Source organism: Nyctereutes procyonoides, unplaced genomic scaffold (assembly GCF_905146905.1).
Source record: "Nyctereutes procyonoides isolate TBG_1078 unplaced genomic scaffold, NYPRO_anot_genome, whole genome shotgun sequence".
Classification (NCBI taxonomy): domain Eukaryota; kingdom Metazoa; phylum Chordata; class Mammalia; order Carnivora; family Canidae; genus Nyctereutes; species Nyctereutes procyonoides.
Genome location: NW_026575120.1, coordinates 16,867,229 through 16,885,622, shown reverse-complemented (window position 1 = coordinate 16,885,622; position 18,394 = coordinate 16,867,229). Strand labels below are relative to the sequence as shown.

Sequence of the window (18,394 nt, the reverse complement as noted above, 5' to 3'; positions counted from 1 at the left end):
ATTAGAGGAAGGGTATTTTTCTTGCAGTTGCCAATGGAGTGGAGCTCCTTGGGAGAGCAGCCTGCAGTATGAGGCCAGCCAGCTGCCCCAGGCCTAGAGCAGAACCTTCTAGATGTGTGCAAGAGGAATGGGTGAGCTCCTCTTGCTACAGAGAGGAAAGTGTGCAGATTTCCCTGGAAGGCCCTTTGCCCTCCTACCTCCTCCCCTCCCCATCCTTCCTCAGTGCCAGGGCTCTCACTAGAGAGACTGTGTTCCTTTGGGAACTGGCCAAGCTCTCTATGTACTTGCATGGGGAGGCGAGAATAATGCGAGGAACTTAACTGACGTCACGTTGAGCGCTGTGGTCTGTGTGGCATTTTCATGTACGATGTGACATTTAGCTCTCATTACACTTTAGTGTGATCAGCAGGGCAAATATGAGGAAGCCTGTTTTCTAGATGGGAAGACTGGAACACAGAGGCTGCTTTCTCCGGGGTGACTCAATGGCCCCATTTCTCTTTAGGACGGCTTGAGGCAGGGGGGTGCGTTTAAAAGCCAAACAGTAGCCTAAACTTGTACTTTTCATTTTCCTTCTGAAACAAAGACCTACCTGGAACCTTACTACCCTTCAAAGGTTGCAGGGACAGAGCCTGCTGTCCCCGAGGGGGTCATCTGCAAACTCCTTCCCAGCAGCCAGGGTCGGGTCCATCCCACACAGTCCCTGCTCCTGTGTCCCCCTTCTGTCCCCGCCTAGAGGGGAGCAAGGCACCCCTGCAAAGGAGGAAGCCAGGGTGAGGCGGAACCTCGGGCCTTTCGCTCGTCAACACTTTCACCATTTATCAAAGGAAATGAAAAACAAACAGTACAGCAATTTTAATTACTCTGCATCGAGGAGGTGATCAAACACCCAGTGACTTTAATTATGGACTCCAGAGGCAGGCAGCTGGGAGGCAGCCTCACAGAGCTCCGAGGCTGCCGGCTGGCCCGGGGATGCTGTCCATCTGCAGAACAGACCTCCGCCACCCCTAGCCCCCAGCCCCCGGCCCCAGGACACGTGGGAGCAGGGGCATCTGGAGATTGGATTGGGGGGGGGCAACGGTGGAATGGATCGAGCAGAGAGAAATATGTGACCTTCAGGTTGTAGGAAAAAGGAACCAGTGTTCTTGGGGGGTCCTCGGGAAGGGAACTCACAAATCGGTGCTAGCTCCCAGGCCTCGGCCAGAGCCAACCGCTCTGCAGACGACTCGATGCCGCGTTGGCAGATCCGCGCTCTGCAGCTTCAGGAAGGCGAAGCTGCTTCTCTGGGGCTTGAGGGGGCCCAAGTCCCAACCTCGATGCCCAGGGTTCTCAGCCGAGGAGAGGTCATGGCTCCTCTGCATGTCAGCTGGCTGCTGCCTTCTTTTGACATCTCTCCTCCTTTCTGGGCTGCTCCTGATTGGTGCCCCGCTGTATTGCTGTTAAACACCTTTTCATCCTTGCTGCCCCCTCCAACCTTCGTTTTTTGTTTTTATTTTTGTTTTAAACTAGCAAGTGCCTTTAGCCTGGGAGGTCGAAACATTTCATAACAGGCTTTTTGCGATTCCTCGGCACCGTGAACACAGGTTTGCACCGTGTTCTCCCAGCGGTCTCTTGGGGTTCTTGCCGTGTCAGGACTATCTTGCCAGAACACGAGCAACTGTCTTGCCTGCAGTCAAGTTATAGGATGCCGCTAGTTTTTCTGAAGCTGCCACAACCTGCAGGTCTGATAGAGCATCTCACCAACTGCAGCAGGGCTGCATTATCTCTCAGAAGCAGCACAGTGCCAACTGGCACATAGCAGCTGGGAAGACCAGAAGCCTGAGCGAGGGCACTGTGTTTGTAATTGCCTGGAGATAGCCATTAATAACTTTAAACTTTTTGTCCTCTTCCATGGGCAATCAGCAGAGTGTTGAATCTTGAGAGTATTTTCTCTGGAGAAGCAAAGTTTTTGAAAATAATAATGAAGATGTCTAAAATGTGCTATTTGATGCTGTTTAGCCATATTGATCTGGGAATGGGTCCAGGGCATGCACACACTTCTTTCAGAAGACCCAAGTTCCAAGGAAGTGGGGGAGCTGAACTAATTGGAAGGCAAAGGTCTAAGCACCAGAGATGTGATTTTTATTGGTGGTTGATATACAGTTCAGAGCCTCACTCAGCATGTGCAGTCAAGATCGCTGGGGCCCCTCTCCTGGTGCACAGGGCTGTCTGTATCTTTGCTTTTGTTCCTCTGATACAGTCTGTAGTCCTGAAGTTACTCTGTGGGCTTCTGCCTGAAGGAACCTGTTATTTCTGGTCATATCAATGCCATGAGTGCCTGGGTTCATACCTTAACCTTGCCACAAGGCCACATGACATGAGGCGAGTCACTTAATTTCTCTAGGCTTCAGTTTCTGCTCTGGCAGATGTGAGATCGAAATACTTTTATTACCCCTGAGTATGTTTAAACTGTGATGATGGTATGTGGAATCACTTTAGAAAGTTAAGACTTATTACTAAATCAAGGTAAACTATTATTTCATTTAACTTCTATTGGCATACATATTTTTGTTCCTTTGCTTTTTACTAATGTCCCCTTCTTCATTTTTCAGTTGTCCGGTCTGCAGGTTATTCCTCGGGCATTTTTCAGAGGTTCCAGGATGGGCCGAAGAAGGTGTACAGTGTCCATTGGTCGGGCTTTTTGCTAAATTGTTCCAATTTTGGTAGGGTGAGTCTTGGTTGTTTGGATGCAGTGTATACACAGCCTGTAAACCTGCGAGGAAAGAAGGCATAGATCCTGAGAATGAGTGCATTGCCCTGCGGACCTATTTTCCAGTTACACTCCAAATTGCCCAACCACCCCAAAAATCACACTTGGTAGCAAATCCATTCAACTTATTTTCGTTTCACTGATAATTCTTGAGGCGGTCTTCATTTGAGCCACTCGTGTCATTGGGATGTGTTGGTGACCTGCAGGTGTACATTCCCCAGAAAGAAGACAAGGAAGAGTCTCAGGTGTGACACTTGAGTACATAGAGCTGGCAGCCATTGAATAAATAATGTGCTTCTGTGGAATAACTATTGTGGGTGCTGAAGGTTGGAGAAGTGTTAAGGACCTGGAGATAAAAGCCTGAAATATCTAGAACTGCTCCTCCTGCTGCTTTGGGAATATCAGAGGAGAATTTTCAGTCCAGCATGTGGAGGGAGTATCCATGCCCTTGGAAGGCCTTCTGTTCCCTGGAAAAACAGGGAGCCTTAGTCTGATTCTTGGCTCCTTCCTGATTCTATGCTCTTTTCCAGCCCAAAATGCCACCTTGCAGTGAGCTGGACACAGGGGTCCTGAGAGTGCACTGGATCTCTGATCCCATTGAACCTGGTCAAGTGTATAGGTGGGGCCTTTGTCAGGAGCTGTGGAGCTGAGTGGTATTGGCAGAGATCACCCATATGATGTGATAGGATGAAGGGTCTGGTTCCAATTTATAGTCAAGTTGCTGGCAGTCAGGGACTTTGAGACAGTGAGGCTTCATGCAGAAGGAGAGGGGAGAGGGAAACTCATATTGTTCCCTGGCCTTCCCATCCTGCACAGGGCTTGAATTCAGGGCGGAAGATGCTTTGGAAAAGTCATTAGGAAATGTATTTTCTAATATTTTGTAGTAACTCTGGTTGACTGAAGACCAACCAAGGACCAGCCAGATTGGAGCTCCATAATTATTACCTTCCCCTTGCAGAGATTTGAAGTGGATTAAGTGATTAGAAGTGCCTAATTGCTCATGGACTCCCTTTATGATACTGGCAGGTGAAGACAGCTTGTAAATTACTGCTTTCTCCTGACCCCAAATCAAGTGCCGCCACCCAGGCAGGATCTCTGACGAAAGTAGGCAGGCAGCAGCTGCAACTGACTTTGCCTTTCCTAAACATGAGATCTGGAATTCCATCAGAACCTCAAATTATTTCTCCTTTTGACAAGTGTGAAGAAAGGAAGATAACCAGAATGTTTTAATAAAGATGAGAAGATACCTAAAGCAAACACTGAAACAATTTGATTTAAAAGCTTTGGAAGGGCAGCCCGGGTGGCTCAGCGGTTTAGCACCTCCTTCAGCCCAGGGCATGATCCTGGAGACCCGGGATCGAGTCTCACGTCGGGCTCCCGGTGCATGGAGCCTGCTTCTCCCTCTGCCTGTGTCTCTGCCTCTCTCTCTCTCTCTGTGTTTCTCATGAATAAATAAATAAATAAAATCTTTAAGTAAAGAAATGAAAGCTTTGGAAGGACGGCTGGATTTGGAGTCAGGAGACCTTAGAGTCCCTGCTCTATTTATGCTGGTTATATGGACCTTATACTGACCGTTCCTTGGGCACATCACGAGGGCTTTCTGGGCTTTAATAACCACCTTCCAGTATGATTGTGAGGTTTGTGTAAAGTCACTATGTGGAACTTCTGAATATTATATATACACACACACATACACACACACACACACACACACATAAAATGCTTGGTCAGTGTGTTAGTTTCCAAGAAATCAAGGTGTCAGCAGGACCGTGCTCTCTCCCTGAGGAGTTTAGGGGAGAGCTTTACCTTGTTTCTAGCTATTGGACGATGCTTGGCATTCCTTGGTTGTTGGTGTATTACTCCAATCTCTGCTTTTGTTTTCATATAACATTTGCCCCTATTTGTTTGTCCAAGTTCCCCTCTTGTTATAAGGACACTAATTAGGATCAGCCTTCATTCAGTGTGACCTCTTTGCTTCATTACATTACCAATAAGGTCACATTCACAAGTCCTGGGAGTTAGGATTTCAACATACCCTTTTTGAGAGACACAATTCAACCTGTAAGTCAGTAAATGTTGGCTATGAAGATGAGTATCTAGTAACATTTTCCCAGATGCCCCACAAATGTGGTCTTAATAGTGGATGAGGCTCAATTAAGGCCATGGGATGGGATGGCTTAGAACAGACGTTCACTTGCTGGGGAGAGGAAGAGTTGGTGAGCTCACTATTTCCCTTGGGATGCTGCTGCCACCTGAAGGCACGTTTATTTCCTGTTCCAGCTAAAACCTGGTGTGAAGGAGGGGCTAGTGCTGGAGGAGGGAAGACTTTATACTGACCTCTCCTTCCAGACCTATTCCTAATAAAAGAGCCTCAGTTTCTAATTAGAGAATGGAGCCCCTACATGGGCTCTAAAGTACTGAAATGTCTGCACAAGTAGATGTGTGCTGCCTAGCTCTCCCTGGAGAAGGCCCTGCCCAGGACAGCTCAGAGATATCCTGGAGGTGCTTTTGGAGTTGTTTTCTTTGGAACCACCCTCTGGACTCTTCTAATAATTTTAAGAGTAAGGCTCAAAGACTGAAAACAGAAAGTGCTGTTTAGACATGGTTGGCCACATCATGCATTTTGGTTTTGCTACTGCAACACTAGCTGACGTGTCTACAATGGTGTTGGGTACTGAGTACAAGGAAGAGAGGGTTCTCCTTCTAGAGGCTCCTAGGGAATGAGGGTGCACATCATTACAGAGTGTATTGTGTCTGTCATTTGTGGGTCTAGGGAGCTAGGGGGCAGCTAGGAGAACCTAGAAAGGAACTCTGAACCGGCCTGGATGAGAGAAGGAGGAGGGTGTCTTCAGGGAAGGAACATCTAATGCACAGCCTCACCAGGTGATGAAGAGGTGAAAACACAGTGTAGCAATTCACAAGATAGGAGGGAAGAGCAAGCAGGGCATGCAATCAGCAAGGCATGGCAAACCTTGGGTATGGCTGGAATTGGTTTGCAATGCAGCTGGACACCAGGCTTGCCTGGTTCCCAGATGCATTTACATTTCAGTGGGAGTTAAGAGTTGTGCAGGTTTCAAACTGGCTCTCATTAGAAACTGTAGGGGCAGCTAAGGTCCTGGAGGGAAGCGAGCCAGTAACTGGGGGCTGTTCCTCTGTGTGTTCACTACAAACACACATAGCACTGTCCTATGTTTCTCTTAGGGTCACAGTGACTGTTGTTGGTCTAATGACATCCCCAAAGAACATCTCTTACTGTAAGATAAAATAACCTGTGTTGTCACTGCTCTTCTTGCCTCTGACACCAGCATCCGATGGGATTCTATTGTATACAGCTTCCGTTTTGTGGGACTCCATAGACGATTGGCCAGGGAACTCCCCGGGTGCCAGGTGGCTTGAAATATCTCATTAAGAATAGCTGTGTGGGAAGAAACAATATTTTTAGCAATGGGTAGGAAGTGTTACTGAAATATGACTTATTTGACATTATGGAAATTAGAATCATCAGTTCAAATCAGATGGTACGATAGTAACTGTAACCACATTGGAGGCCACAGATCAAAAGAATGGGAAAATGGGATTCAGCACTAGCATATTTCTCTTTTTGTTGTGTATTATTAAATAGTGTGGAGCTTGTCTCAAGGTACAGCATTACCAGCAACAATTCTTTGCCTAGCATTGCACAGTGATTCTCTGGGATTGTGTTTATGGACCCTTGGAGGAGTTCTGGGGCTTTAGGAATTGATAAGGTCTCTGAATTTCTGACAAGCTGTGGTCCATAGTGGAACCACCATGGGAGATTTGCCAGGAGACAGGTTTGAGAAGAAATGTCCCAGTAAGGGTTTGCCAGGAGACAGACCCTACAGAGTTTAGTGCCCAGTATGTTTGCTAAGAATGGCTCCTGAGAGGGATACCCAGGGAAGGGAGGAGCAGAAGCAGGATGAGACAGCTGGGCTTTGGTGCAGGTGTAGTGGTTTCAGCTGGCCCCTGAGGAGGGCTGGGGGCTACCGTGGCCTGCTGGAGTTTCCCCATGGTGGACTGCAGTGGCCAGGCTTTTTCATCCCTGCATTTGGGCCATCCTGGGTAGGGGTGTGACTTTGGGTGGGACAGCTCTCCATAGCAGAAGCCATTCCTGAAAGGGGAAGGCAGCTGAAAACTAATGCCAGCCTCCCTACCAGCAGTTGAGGCAAGTTCTTCCTCAAAAGGACATCTGGACACCTCCCTGTCCACCACAAGAAGTTCCAGGTATTTTTTAAAAAGATTTTATTTATTTATTCATGAGAGACACACACAGAGAGAGGCAGAGACACAGGCAGAGGGAGAAGCAGGTCCCATGCAGGGAGCCCGACGCGGGTCTCCAGGATCACACCCTGGGCTGAAGGCGGCGCTAAACCGCTGAGCCACCCGGGCTGCCCAAGTTCCAGGTATTTATCTTGATGTGGGTCCAGACCACTCAGTCAGTGAGCAAGTCACAGTCCATCGACTTGGGAGGATGGCCTATTATTTTTGGTTGGTGAGAAACAGAAATTGCTGCTTGTGATAAAGTTGCATTGTGAGGGTTCTGTTTTATATGGAATCGGTACTTAAATTTACTTCCCACTCAGACCCTAACATCTTCGCATGTCACAGGTCTCTGGGCTTTATCATTCTTGACAAACACTTGTCTATAAAATCCAAGAATGTGGTAGGAGCAGTGAGCCTGCCCCTACCCAGATGCTGCTTCTCTCGGCCCCTCTCCCTGGCCCTCCTGGGATATGACCTGGGAAGATGGTCTTTGTTGGGCTTCTCTCCATCATTGGCTCCCACCAATCAGTCACAGGTGTCTGGATTTCCCCAAGTTTAAGAAGGAAGCTTTGATTTCCTCCTTGCTCAAAATGATTCCTAAAAGGAAGATAGTAAATATTCCGGACTGGCAGTAAGGTGTGAGGAAAGAATGTTATTTTAGCAGTTAGGTACACGTCATTTTGCCTTTGACTTCCAGGCAAAATGTGACTACGCCATGTAATGTTCCTGGGTGCCTTTTCTAAGTCTCTGTATGTGTGGAGGATGAGGTTAGGTGATACCTCAGCTCCTTTCTAGTATTGTGATTTCTTTATATACATCTCTGCTGGGACCTGGAATCATCCCTCCCTCATCCCTTCACCTCTGGGTAGCCTGAGTCCCATGCCCCTCTACTTTTTCCCTGCCTCAACCTCCACCTCCAGCTAGCATCCATGTTCCATGACACTGATCTATGGTTCCACTGAGCAGCAACTCTTCCTTCCCTGCAAGGGAAGGTAGGTAGGAGGGACCAGGAGTGTTGGCATTGATTTAGGGTCCATCTGGCTCTAGTAGAGGAATGAGGAGTGGCTTTCAAAGGGAATCACCTAGACTATACTTGATATGCTTGCTCTTTTCCCCAAAGCCAGAAACTGCTCAGCCAGGTGATGGATCTAGATCAATATGGTTTCTTTCATTACCTGGAAACTTCCCAGTCTGTGCTCACCTCAGCTGAAAAGATGAGAAGAATTGATTCAGGGTAAGAATTTGAAAGTATAACCACATTAGGAACTGAAGTGGTGAGATGTGTGCTCACTCCCAACATCAGGGCTGTTGCCAGACAGCCAAGCTGTCATTTCTGGCAAGGTGACAAGACCCCAATGCTCTGATGTGAGGCACTTGCTCATTACCTGGCATCCCAGTGGTCATGACCATCTGCTCAGTTTGCCCCCTCACAAGATGGCAAAGCAGATTTTGCAAGATACCAGCACCAACATGCCAGGAGATGTATACACAGATATGCTCAAAACTAGAGAGAAACGAAGTGGCCTTCCTAGAAGGTGCTGCTGGTGCTTAAGGAGGGGGCCCCTGGTCAGTGTCCCAGCACACAGGCCATGTCCTTAAATGCTCTATCTTTCCATAAATGTCTTGGTTTTAGAGCCCCTATTTTCCCATCACATTCCCTCTAAATGAGGAATGGCTTGGTACTGTCCTGAATGAGCACTGTCTTGAGGTCTGGGCTGTTGAATGCTATTGCCCAGAGCACTGACTGAGTGAAAGAAGCAATGCTAAAGTCGAGGCTCTCAAATTTCTCACCTCTGAAAGTCTTTGGCTTTTTCCACCTTCCTCCCAAAGCATGTAGAAAGTATACTTCTGTGTAATTGTTTTCCAGGTAGCCAAGCTACTCCGGTTGGAGGTGAGCAAGTGAAGGTAATACCAGAGAAAGCCTGGAATCAGTGGCTTAGCATGGTAGACGTTTACTTCCCAGTCCCCTGAAGTCCCATGCGCGCCACGGCTTTGCTCACTTGCTCCTGCAGGAACTCCGACTTTCCCCTGTTTCCGGTGGCTTCCCACGGGAGCGGGGCAGGGTATCCAACCCGCAGAAGAGAGCGCAGGAAAAGACCCCGCGCAGCCTCCGAAGGCCCAGGCCTGGACGGGAGCGCATCCCTTGTACCTGTGTTCCACTGGCCAGAACTCCGTGGCATGGCACGCTGACTTCAGGAGAGGAAGCAAAGGTTTGCCGAATTTTTTGTGGCTGGGAAAAGGGAAAAACAACTGGGTCTGTTAGAGTGAGGATTCATTTCCAGAAAATCCTGTCTCATCAGTGGTGCATGCATGGTGTCTATCTACCCACCCGGCATCACCTATCTATCGTTTACCATCTTTAATAAAGAAAGGGGAAAAAAATTAAAGAAGGGGCACCCCCGTGACTCTTCCCAAAGCAAAGGCCTGACAAGACCTTATATCTTGTATGATTTTCTCTCATCCTCCTCTTCTGAAGTAATCATCATCCTGAATCTTGTCCTCATTTTTTTTTTTTGCCAGACATTTTTAGAGTTGTATCTTATCTACGTGTATCCCCCCAAGACATATAATTTTATTTTAGTTGTTTTGATTGTGTGAAAAGGACCTCAGTGTATGTGCTCTTTGACTTTTCTTATGTAAATACTAAATCGCTGCGGTTCAGATGCGGTGCCTTTCCTCATTCGTACAGGATTATACCTCCATGTAGTCACTCATGCTCCCGGAGATGCATGCTGGGAATGATGGCAGGTCTCGCTATTTGAACAATGCTACTACCATCATCCATTACATGCCTCGTATTGTATGTGGGTGGAAGTTTTTCTTGTCTGTAAACTAGGAGTGCAGTTGCTGGGTTGTTTAACTTGGTGAGATGATGCTTAACTTGCAACTGGCCCTCCTGTCAATAAGTGTATAAAAAATCCCGTGTCACAGCTTTCCTACACTGGGTGTAGTCAGATATTTTAATTTTTACATCCCTTTATTGTTTACTATTGAGCATAAAAGGCATACTTTTATCTGCTTATTAGTTTCCCCTGATAGTCGAATTCCCTATGCTGTCACTACTTCTGCTCCTTCTTGTTATATCCCAAAGTAAGAGGTGGAAGGAGATTTCAAACCATCTCTCAGGTCAGAAAATAAATTCTGACTGAAAGATTTCACAGAAGGAGCAGACCTGTATGCAGCCACTTGTCACTTTATGGATGGGTAGTCCCTAACCTGGCAACATATGAATTCCTGTGTCTTCCCATCTTGGCCACTCCAGATGCTTATATGTGGATGCTACAATTTTGCTGATTTTAGGAAAAGCAGCAGACAAACGGAGACCAAACTGGATTCCTCAGGGAAGCCAAGGCAAATCTGTCTGCTGTATCAGAGAATGGGGCTGAAAATGTCTGCGTGCTGACCCACGGCCAGTACAGCAGTCCCATAGTACGGATTAAAAGAAAAGTAATGGTTTTCCTGGCAGCAGCTTGGTCCGGCTCGTCTGTGCCCTCCTCTGAAGTTGGATGCAGGTGCAGAACTGTGCCTTCAAGCCCTGGATGTGATAGCTGCATTTAAATCTGCCCTCAATCTGTCTGGTTCAGTAGGGGCAGTCTTGTGAAGATAAATCATGTAAACAAGTTACAGTAATGGAATACTTACTTATGCGCTGTATTTTCGAAGGCTGTTGTAACAACTGTTAAAAGGAAAGGTCTTGTTGTCTTTCAGCGTGTTAAGAAAAGCCACCCGTCTTTTGAGTATGCACCTGCTCTGCACAGGTAGCTAATGTATTGGAAAGGGAGCAATCCACGCTGGCTTTCCTCCTTTGAGTGGTTGGGGGACGGTGGGAACCTATTCCTTCAAATATGAGTGGCTTTTCCACTGAGCCCACAGCCCTTTACTTTGATGGAATGAGCGACAGAAAACATTAGATGCATGTTCTACTCCCTCAGGTTTTCTCCTCCTCTCCTCTCCTACTCTTTTTGGGCTAGTAAACCTTTTGTTTCTCTCTGCCTCTGGCTTTTCTCCTCTGGCCGGGGCTCTGCTATTGCATTGGTTTAAGTGATAAGCCAATGGAAAATCCAAGCTCTCTATCTACCACCTATGTCTCATCTCTGAAAATACAGAAAAGCAAAAAACGTTTCTGACCCACCCCGATTGGCGGAGGTGCTGAACTTTACCCATTAATATCCTACCAAAGCGAACCGTGTTTTCCCTATGAGCACACTCTGGCATGCCACCCAACTGAGCGCTGTTCTTGCCAGACACCGCAGGCCCCGCCCGGAAGTGGCCTTTGAAAGGGCCTTTTGGAACCCCAGGCGGAATGGCCTTCATCCTTTGTAGTCCCTGCTAGTCCTGACCGCCTCTCCACTCTCAGTCTTTACTGTTGAGTGGAGGCAAAGGTCCCACACTGGAATCAGTGAGGACCATGGACCATGGGGCGAGTGGAGATTCTAGAAAGACATGCAAGACAGCAAGAGCCATTGTCTACCAGCTGGTGTGAATATTTTATTTATGTGTAGATGGAGATGGGAATCCTGTGTGTTTATGCAGACTGATGTCTGCTAGATCCCAGGATGTGAACCTTTTCCACAAGATCAACCTTTGTAGGTGTTGTTCACTGCTGCAGACCTAGTGCCTACACAGTACCATGCCCATAGTACATGCTCTGTAAAAATCTGTTTAATGAATAAAGGAGGAATCCTAGTGAGGCTGTATAATATGCTGGACTTGGGCAGAGGCCATTTGGTGAATTGTCTCACAAACTCTGGGAGGGGCTAGAGGAGCCTGAAGCCTTGGACTCTCCATGGCTCCAGGAGTCCACAATTCAGACTTGCACATTCAGGCAAAAGATGAGGGGCAGAAGAGGGGACAAGGGGCAAGGGACCAGGCATGCATGCCTCCTCAGATGTGGCAGAGGCACATGTGCATGCCCATAGGATGGGTTCAGGCTGGGGGCACACTTGCTGTTCTCCTTCCCCAAATGTCAGCAGGCTCACCTGTACCATATATGAGTGAGACTGACAGACTTGGTTCCGCAGCCCTGGGGCCGAGGGGGAGGCATCGGTGCCCAGCAGTGGCATACAGCTCAGAGTCAGGAATCACAGAACCTGGTTTTACACGTGAAGAAAATGGTTCCATTAAAAGGCAATTATTCAAGTGGTGTGAGTCAGCCACGCAGCTTCTGGCAATGCTGAGCAGGAAGAGGGAGTGGTGTGGGGAGGGTTCTCTCTCTCTCTCTCTTTCTTTTTTAAACAAAGCTCAGGCTGGATAGCAGAGCTTGCACCTGCATGTGGATGATGTATGATAAGGGCCTGGACTGCCAGATTCCTTTGTCTGAGCAACATCAGGAGTGGGGGCGGTAGCTTCAGAGCAGAAAAGGCCTCCATCCACAGGAAGGAGGAATCCAAAGATTCTTTAAGCCGATCCTGTATTTGGCTTTCACCAGATCTTGGCTGCCTCTTGGGAGGTTCCAGGTTCCTCTGTCTGGCCACCTGTGGGAGGTGTGGTGAATTCAAGCAAGTGTGCAGGCCCTCCTGAGCCAGGCTGGGGCATCTGCTTCATCTGTACTGCCTTGTATGGCTCCCGGCCCCCTCTCTCTAGACTTTCACTGAACACCAGAATGCTTTCTTTTCTGGAGTACCATTCATGGTTCTTTGTCTTCTAAGGCTGCTTGGTCTGCTGCCACAGCAGCCGGCCCTGCATTGCCCCTGTCATGTGGAGGGAGGTGTGAAGGAGACAGGACAGACCCTGCTTCCAGCTCATCCTCTGGGCAACTGGGCCTGAGTGAGGGTGGGTGGTCACTGTGGCGATGCATGCTGAAGCCACAAGCTTGTCTCCCAAATCTTCCTCCTTTTGTTGCTAGGAGGAGGAAAGGACAGTGGAAGGGTCTGAAGTGGGAATGGAGCAAAGACCAGGCAACAGCCACAGAACACCAAAGGGGGATTCTGGTCCAGGAGCCCTTTTGCAAGTGAAATGAAAACTCAGATCACAAAGGCTCATATGTTTTGTGCTAAAGATGGGCCAGTTCTAATTCTCATATCTTTTCCCTTTCTGAGCAGGGGGAAGTCCCCTCCAAAATTGATAAAACAAAGCAGGGACAATTTAAATAGCTCTTGGATATTAGTAAGTTTAAAATGTGGCTGAATTGAGACAGCAGTGTCATGTCTCATGTCTGTTTCACATTCTTAACCAGGAGCAGGTTTGTTTTAGTTGGTGGCATTTTCATCCACTGTTCAGCTTGTCAAATTTGAAAGAGACAGAGATCCTGTCTCTCTGCATTTGGCAGGGGGAGGCAGAGGGCCAGAGCTGTTGAGAGTGGTGGCCTTCGGAGCCGGGCCCCTTGGAGGGAGTGGGCACGTGGCATACGTGGAGGGTCTTAGACTAGATGATGAGGCACCAGCCAGACTGGAGAGAAAGGAGTGTTGGCTTTTCAGGGTGTCACACCAAGTGGGAGGGCAGTAGCGGCTACTGGATCTGGGGGGAGTCAGTCAGGTTACGGAGGCTCCGACTCTGGACGTGCAGGCAGAAGCAGATCAGGGTGTCTGGGCAAATGTCTGTGCATCCTATCTTGGTTCAGATAAATGCTGGGAAGAGAGTGTGGGCCCTAAGCAGTTAAAGTTTGCATGGCTTTGCCTGGACAGTCAGGGCTCTCCAGACCACAGCATGTCAATTCTGGGGAGAATGTCTGCCCTCTGCTTTCATGTTAGTATGTTTAATGGTGTTCCTCAGACTGGCAGTGGGGGACTGGCTGAAGGGCTCTTCACACAGAGTTTTGCCACAGGGAACTCAGTGGAAGTGAGCCTTTTCTGTGGCTGATATTGTTAATACAGAAGAGAAAGCCTGTGACAACAATCAGAGTTATGACTTCAGTTCACCAACTCTGTAATCTGCCCCTTTAGTTTTTAATGTGGTTCTATTTATTTCTCTACTTAAATATTTATAGCATCCCTTCTGAAAATAAGAATAATGATAATACAAAATTAATAATATTCATCATAATGGTGGTAATATCCATTTTTTTCAGGGTCTACCATATGCCACGGTCTTTGTTAGATGCTTTTTATCTGCATCATCTCTAATCCTCACAGTGAGCCTGTAAGAATGTTTCCCCTGTTTCACAAATGAGGAAATGGTGGTTCAGGGAGGATATGTAACTTTACACTCAAAAATCTTCTTGGCAAGCAACCAAACGTGGATTTGAAGTAATGTCTTTTTTCCTCTGAAGAACCCTGCATAGGTTTTGGGATCTTTGAGTCAGAAGCTATTTTGGCATTATCAGAAATGGAATGGAGTGAAGAATGTTCCTCTTGGCCATGAAGCCTCAGGTTTCTCTGGCTTTTCAGGCTGTGTTCCTGAAATCTGTTCTTGAGAAGCAGAAAGCAGCAGAGGGTAAGGCTTCCCGTTGCATCTAAAGATCCTAAAAAAGGCCATTCCTTGCACCTTGAGAAACATTTTGGGGCCTGCTGTTTCCCTTCAGTCTCCCTTCCTTCCATCTGGGTCCTGATCTTTGTATACCCTTCTCTCCCTGCATTTTGCTGCCTCTTTCCTTTATGTTGTATATTCTCAAGCAAGCCCTACTGAAGCCCTTTGTATGTACCTTCTCATGCCTACTAGTAGTAATATTTTTCTCCATGCTAGCAAAAACAATTGGAACCTATTGGATTTAAACCCATTTCCCTTCACTCTAATCCTATTCATTCTTAAAATTTTTAACTGTCCTAGAACCTCCCTGAAGGGTTCCTTATAATCCCCTTGTTTTCTCAAATCCTGTATTGCTTTTTACTAGCCAGATTACACTTGCTGCCCCTGCCTTAGCTATTTGTGTGCATGTTTCTCTTCTCACTCAATAGCTCATAAAGATTTGGAAGATGGGAGTTGTGTCCTTTGTTATCCCTGTTCCTCACACATAGTAGATGCACAGTAATCATTATTGAATAAACAAAAGCTCTCCTCCTCTATATTCCTTTAATTTATTATACTTAGCTACACCTCTGAGTCTTATACTGTCACTGCTACCAGATGTAAATAGATTTATTGCTGTATAGAGACCTGGGACAGCAAATGAGAATCTGATCAGACTCCTGTTTTAATACTGCTTCCAACTTCCCTCTGGGCTTCTTTAGTAAAATACAGGTAACACTGTCCTCTGTGAATACTGCAGAGTGATAGGTTATTCAGATCTTCAGTGTTTGCTTTGGAATGTGCCATTGTGGGGAGCACTGTGGAAGTTTGCATTCAGATCAGTTTCAAATCCAGGAAATCAAACTCCTCCCCTTCCCTGCTCTTCTCTCCCTCCTTAAAATGCCCCAGGGCCTCAGATGTAGTGCAGCAAGCGCGTCCTCAGGTTGGGGGTCACCACACATTGGCTTTCATGAGCTGGTGGGACTGACCAGTTAGTAACTGATTAACGACCCTGCTCTGTCTCTGCTCTAGTTGCTGATTCAGGACCATGGACAAGGCTAAAGACCGGTAGTCGGATTTTCCTTGTTCTTACCAGCTCATCTGTACACTTTGAAGACAAGAGAAGCTGAGAATTCTATTCTAAGCAAGACAGAGCAGGCAACAAATGGCAGCCCTCTTTCTGGGGGAATTCCACTCTTTGAATCATAAATCAGGCTCTCTAGTTGTCTAAAGTGACCTACACAGAGAGTTCTCTTTTCTTGGAGAAAAGACCTCATGCACAAACCAGGCTGACACTTGCCTACTAATTGCTTCCCACTGGAATTTAACTTATTCAGGTTTTCCTATTTGGGCCTTGCAGATTTCAGAGGGGTCTTTATTGCCATTTTACTGCATATGGGCCTGTTCCAATCAATATTCTTATATAAAACAGTGGAAAAAGCCATGATATTCTCCTTCCTTTGAATTTTTTTTTTTTTAGTATACACATTTTTATATTCTGCCTTTAAAGCTATTTCTGCTGCACAGCTGTTTTACCGAGACTCAGACTCCTACGGGCCCCACTCGGTCCGACACGTACCTTGAATATCCTTTCACAGTGTTTGATTTCTGCAGTCGGTTGTATAATGAGGAAGGAGTGTGCAGTGAGTTTGGAGATTCCTATTAACCAGGTCACCCATGAATCTATTTTTGTGCACTTCTTTATTAGAAATAGCAGGGAACATGATGATATTTAAACACAACTACTTATAGAAGCTTGGCTTAAAAAAATACACCTTAGTAAGTTTTCTTTTCCCATTTGACATTTCAAAATGTTGTACTACATTTTGCCATCATCAAAACCCCTCTTTTCCATTTGCATTCTGGGATGTGAATAGAGACCATTACACATGTCAATGGATATTTTGGATGCTCATTTGGATTTGTGATTCTCTGCTTGATTAGGCCATATCTGAAATGTTCATTCTGTTCTTGGCACAGCCTTTGAAGATGGCCATAAAGAAATAGACACAGACCAAGATGATAATTCAGGAAAGAGGTAGAGAATAGTGGAAGGGAGCTATTCTTCAAGCATTTGAGAGAGGATATCTCATGAAAAAGGAGAGCAGAATTTTTCTGTGTTGCACCCAAAGACAGAATCAATGAGTGAAGTAACAGTGGAACAGATTTTGATTCAACCTGAAGAATACCTAACTACTAGAGTTGCCAGACTCTTTGTAACAGGTTGCCATGTTAGGTAGTGAGTCTCCAGGCATTGTAGGTGCTAGACTCCAGGCTGACTGAGCTTTCTGCCAGGAATGAGCCTTCCAGAAATAACAGATCCACTTCAGCTATGAAAGTCTGTGGTCCTTACTATCTGCCATTACTGTTGGTACTCAGGGCATTGAAATACCAGAGCTACCATTGTCTCTTAGGAGCAAAAATTGTGAATCATTTCGAATCTTGAAAATCAAATGCTCTGAATGGGCCATTACAACCAAGGACAAAGATAGAAAGTGAATTTGTAGTTGTTGAGGAAGGCAGCTTTTTATTTCAGGCAGATACTTTTTTTTGTAGACCAGCAATTTAAATGGTTTTAAAAATCACTTAAAATGCACCAGTGTCCATTTTTGTTGTATTGGTCAAGACTTTTGTTGTATTGGTCAAGACTTGGCCATAATTAGGATATTATTAAGAATGTCATGATGATCCTTTTCAAATGAAGAGTTTTAGAGCTTATATAGTACCTTCTCATATTTCTCCTTTTGATTTTCACCACAATTCTCTAAAAAGGCATGGCTAATATTTTATCTTAATTTGTGTAGGAGGAAACTACCTAGAGGGTTTAGTGACTCATCTAACATTACACGGCTGGCAAATAGCATGAGACCTGAGATGGATTTGGTATGTGGAAATTGGAATCATGCAAACCAGGCCGCATACATGGCCATGCCAATAATTGACGGTGTGACTTCAGTCTCACATATGAAATGAGGGCGTGGGAGCAGGATGGACTCCAAGCTTTCCACCACATCCCTGTTGTCTGAAATTCATTTGCCTCTCCATATGTATGCTGTCTGGCGGAATCCTTAGTTTTTACCTGGCTGGTAGGAGGTAAAATGAGAGTTTGTGGTTTGGAGGAAAGCATTCTGATGCTTTGGTGTGTGTTTCTACAGTGGCAACATTACAGTTCAGATGCTTGAAACACCTTTGTGACAAATCACTTTCACTAGCTTGAGACTCTTGGCTGCATTTTGGTTCAGGTTTTGGAATTTGATGATATGTTTATTTACCTTTGTGGGCTTAATTGCAGTGTGGAATGATGGAGGTGGCTTTTATGAATATCAGTAACCCTAAATGTGGAAAGTCAGCATGAATGATGAATAGGCTCCTCACTTTACAAGGTATACGCTTGCAAGAAAAGTTATAGTTGAACTGATTTTATTTTTTAATTCTGTAAGTATAGTTACTGAGCTCAAAACTAAATTTTATATTGCTTATAAGTTTCTGGACAAAGCTAACTTGTTTCCATGTATTATAAAAGCAACATATGTTTATTTTAGAAAATAAAACAATAAACACAATTATGTAAGTCATTACCTTAAAATCTTTGAAAAGGAACTGCTATTAATACTCTGTTAAAACTCTATGCACTATACAAATTTAATACATATAAACAAATTTAATTTAAATTTAATATGTATAAACATATGTACATATAATGTATGCATATAACTTAAATTTAATACATATAAACAAATTTAGTATAATACTATATGTACTGATTTGTAAACCCTTGTGGTTTTTTTTTTTTTTTAACTCTTGTGTTGTTAATGGTAAAGTTTTTCCTATTTTTAAAGAAGAGTTTGATTTGTGTTTGGATTTAGGAGGTGTGTTGTATTCTAGTTTGTGGATGTATCAAGATTCATTCAGTCTTTTTCTTACATTGCATATATTGAATGCTTAAAATATTTTGTTAATATAAATCATGTATGAAAGCGTCCT

General features: G+C 45.5%; 1 protein-coding gene across 1 annotated transcript in view; it reads left to right on the top strand.

Moving 5' to 3' along the window:
* The window catches only part of ZMAT4 (zinc finger matrin-type 4), a 337,251-nt gene that overhangs the window by 49,489 nt on the left and 269,368 nt on the right, over positions 1-18,394 (top strand). The window lies entirely within an intron of this gene.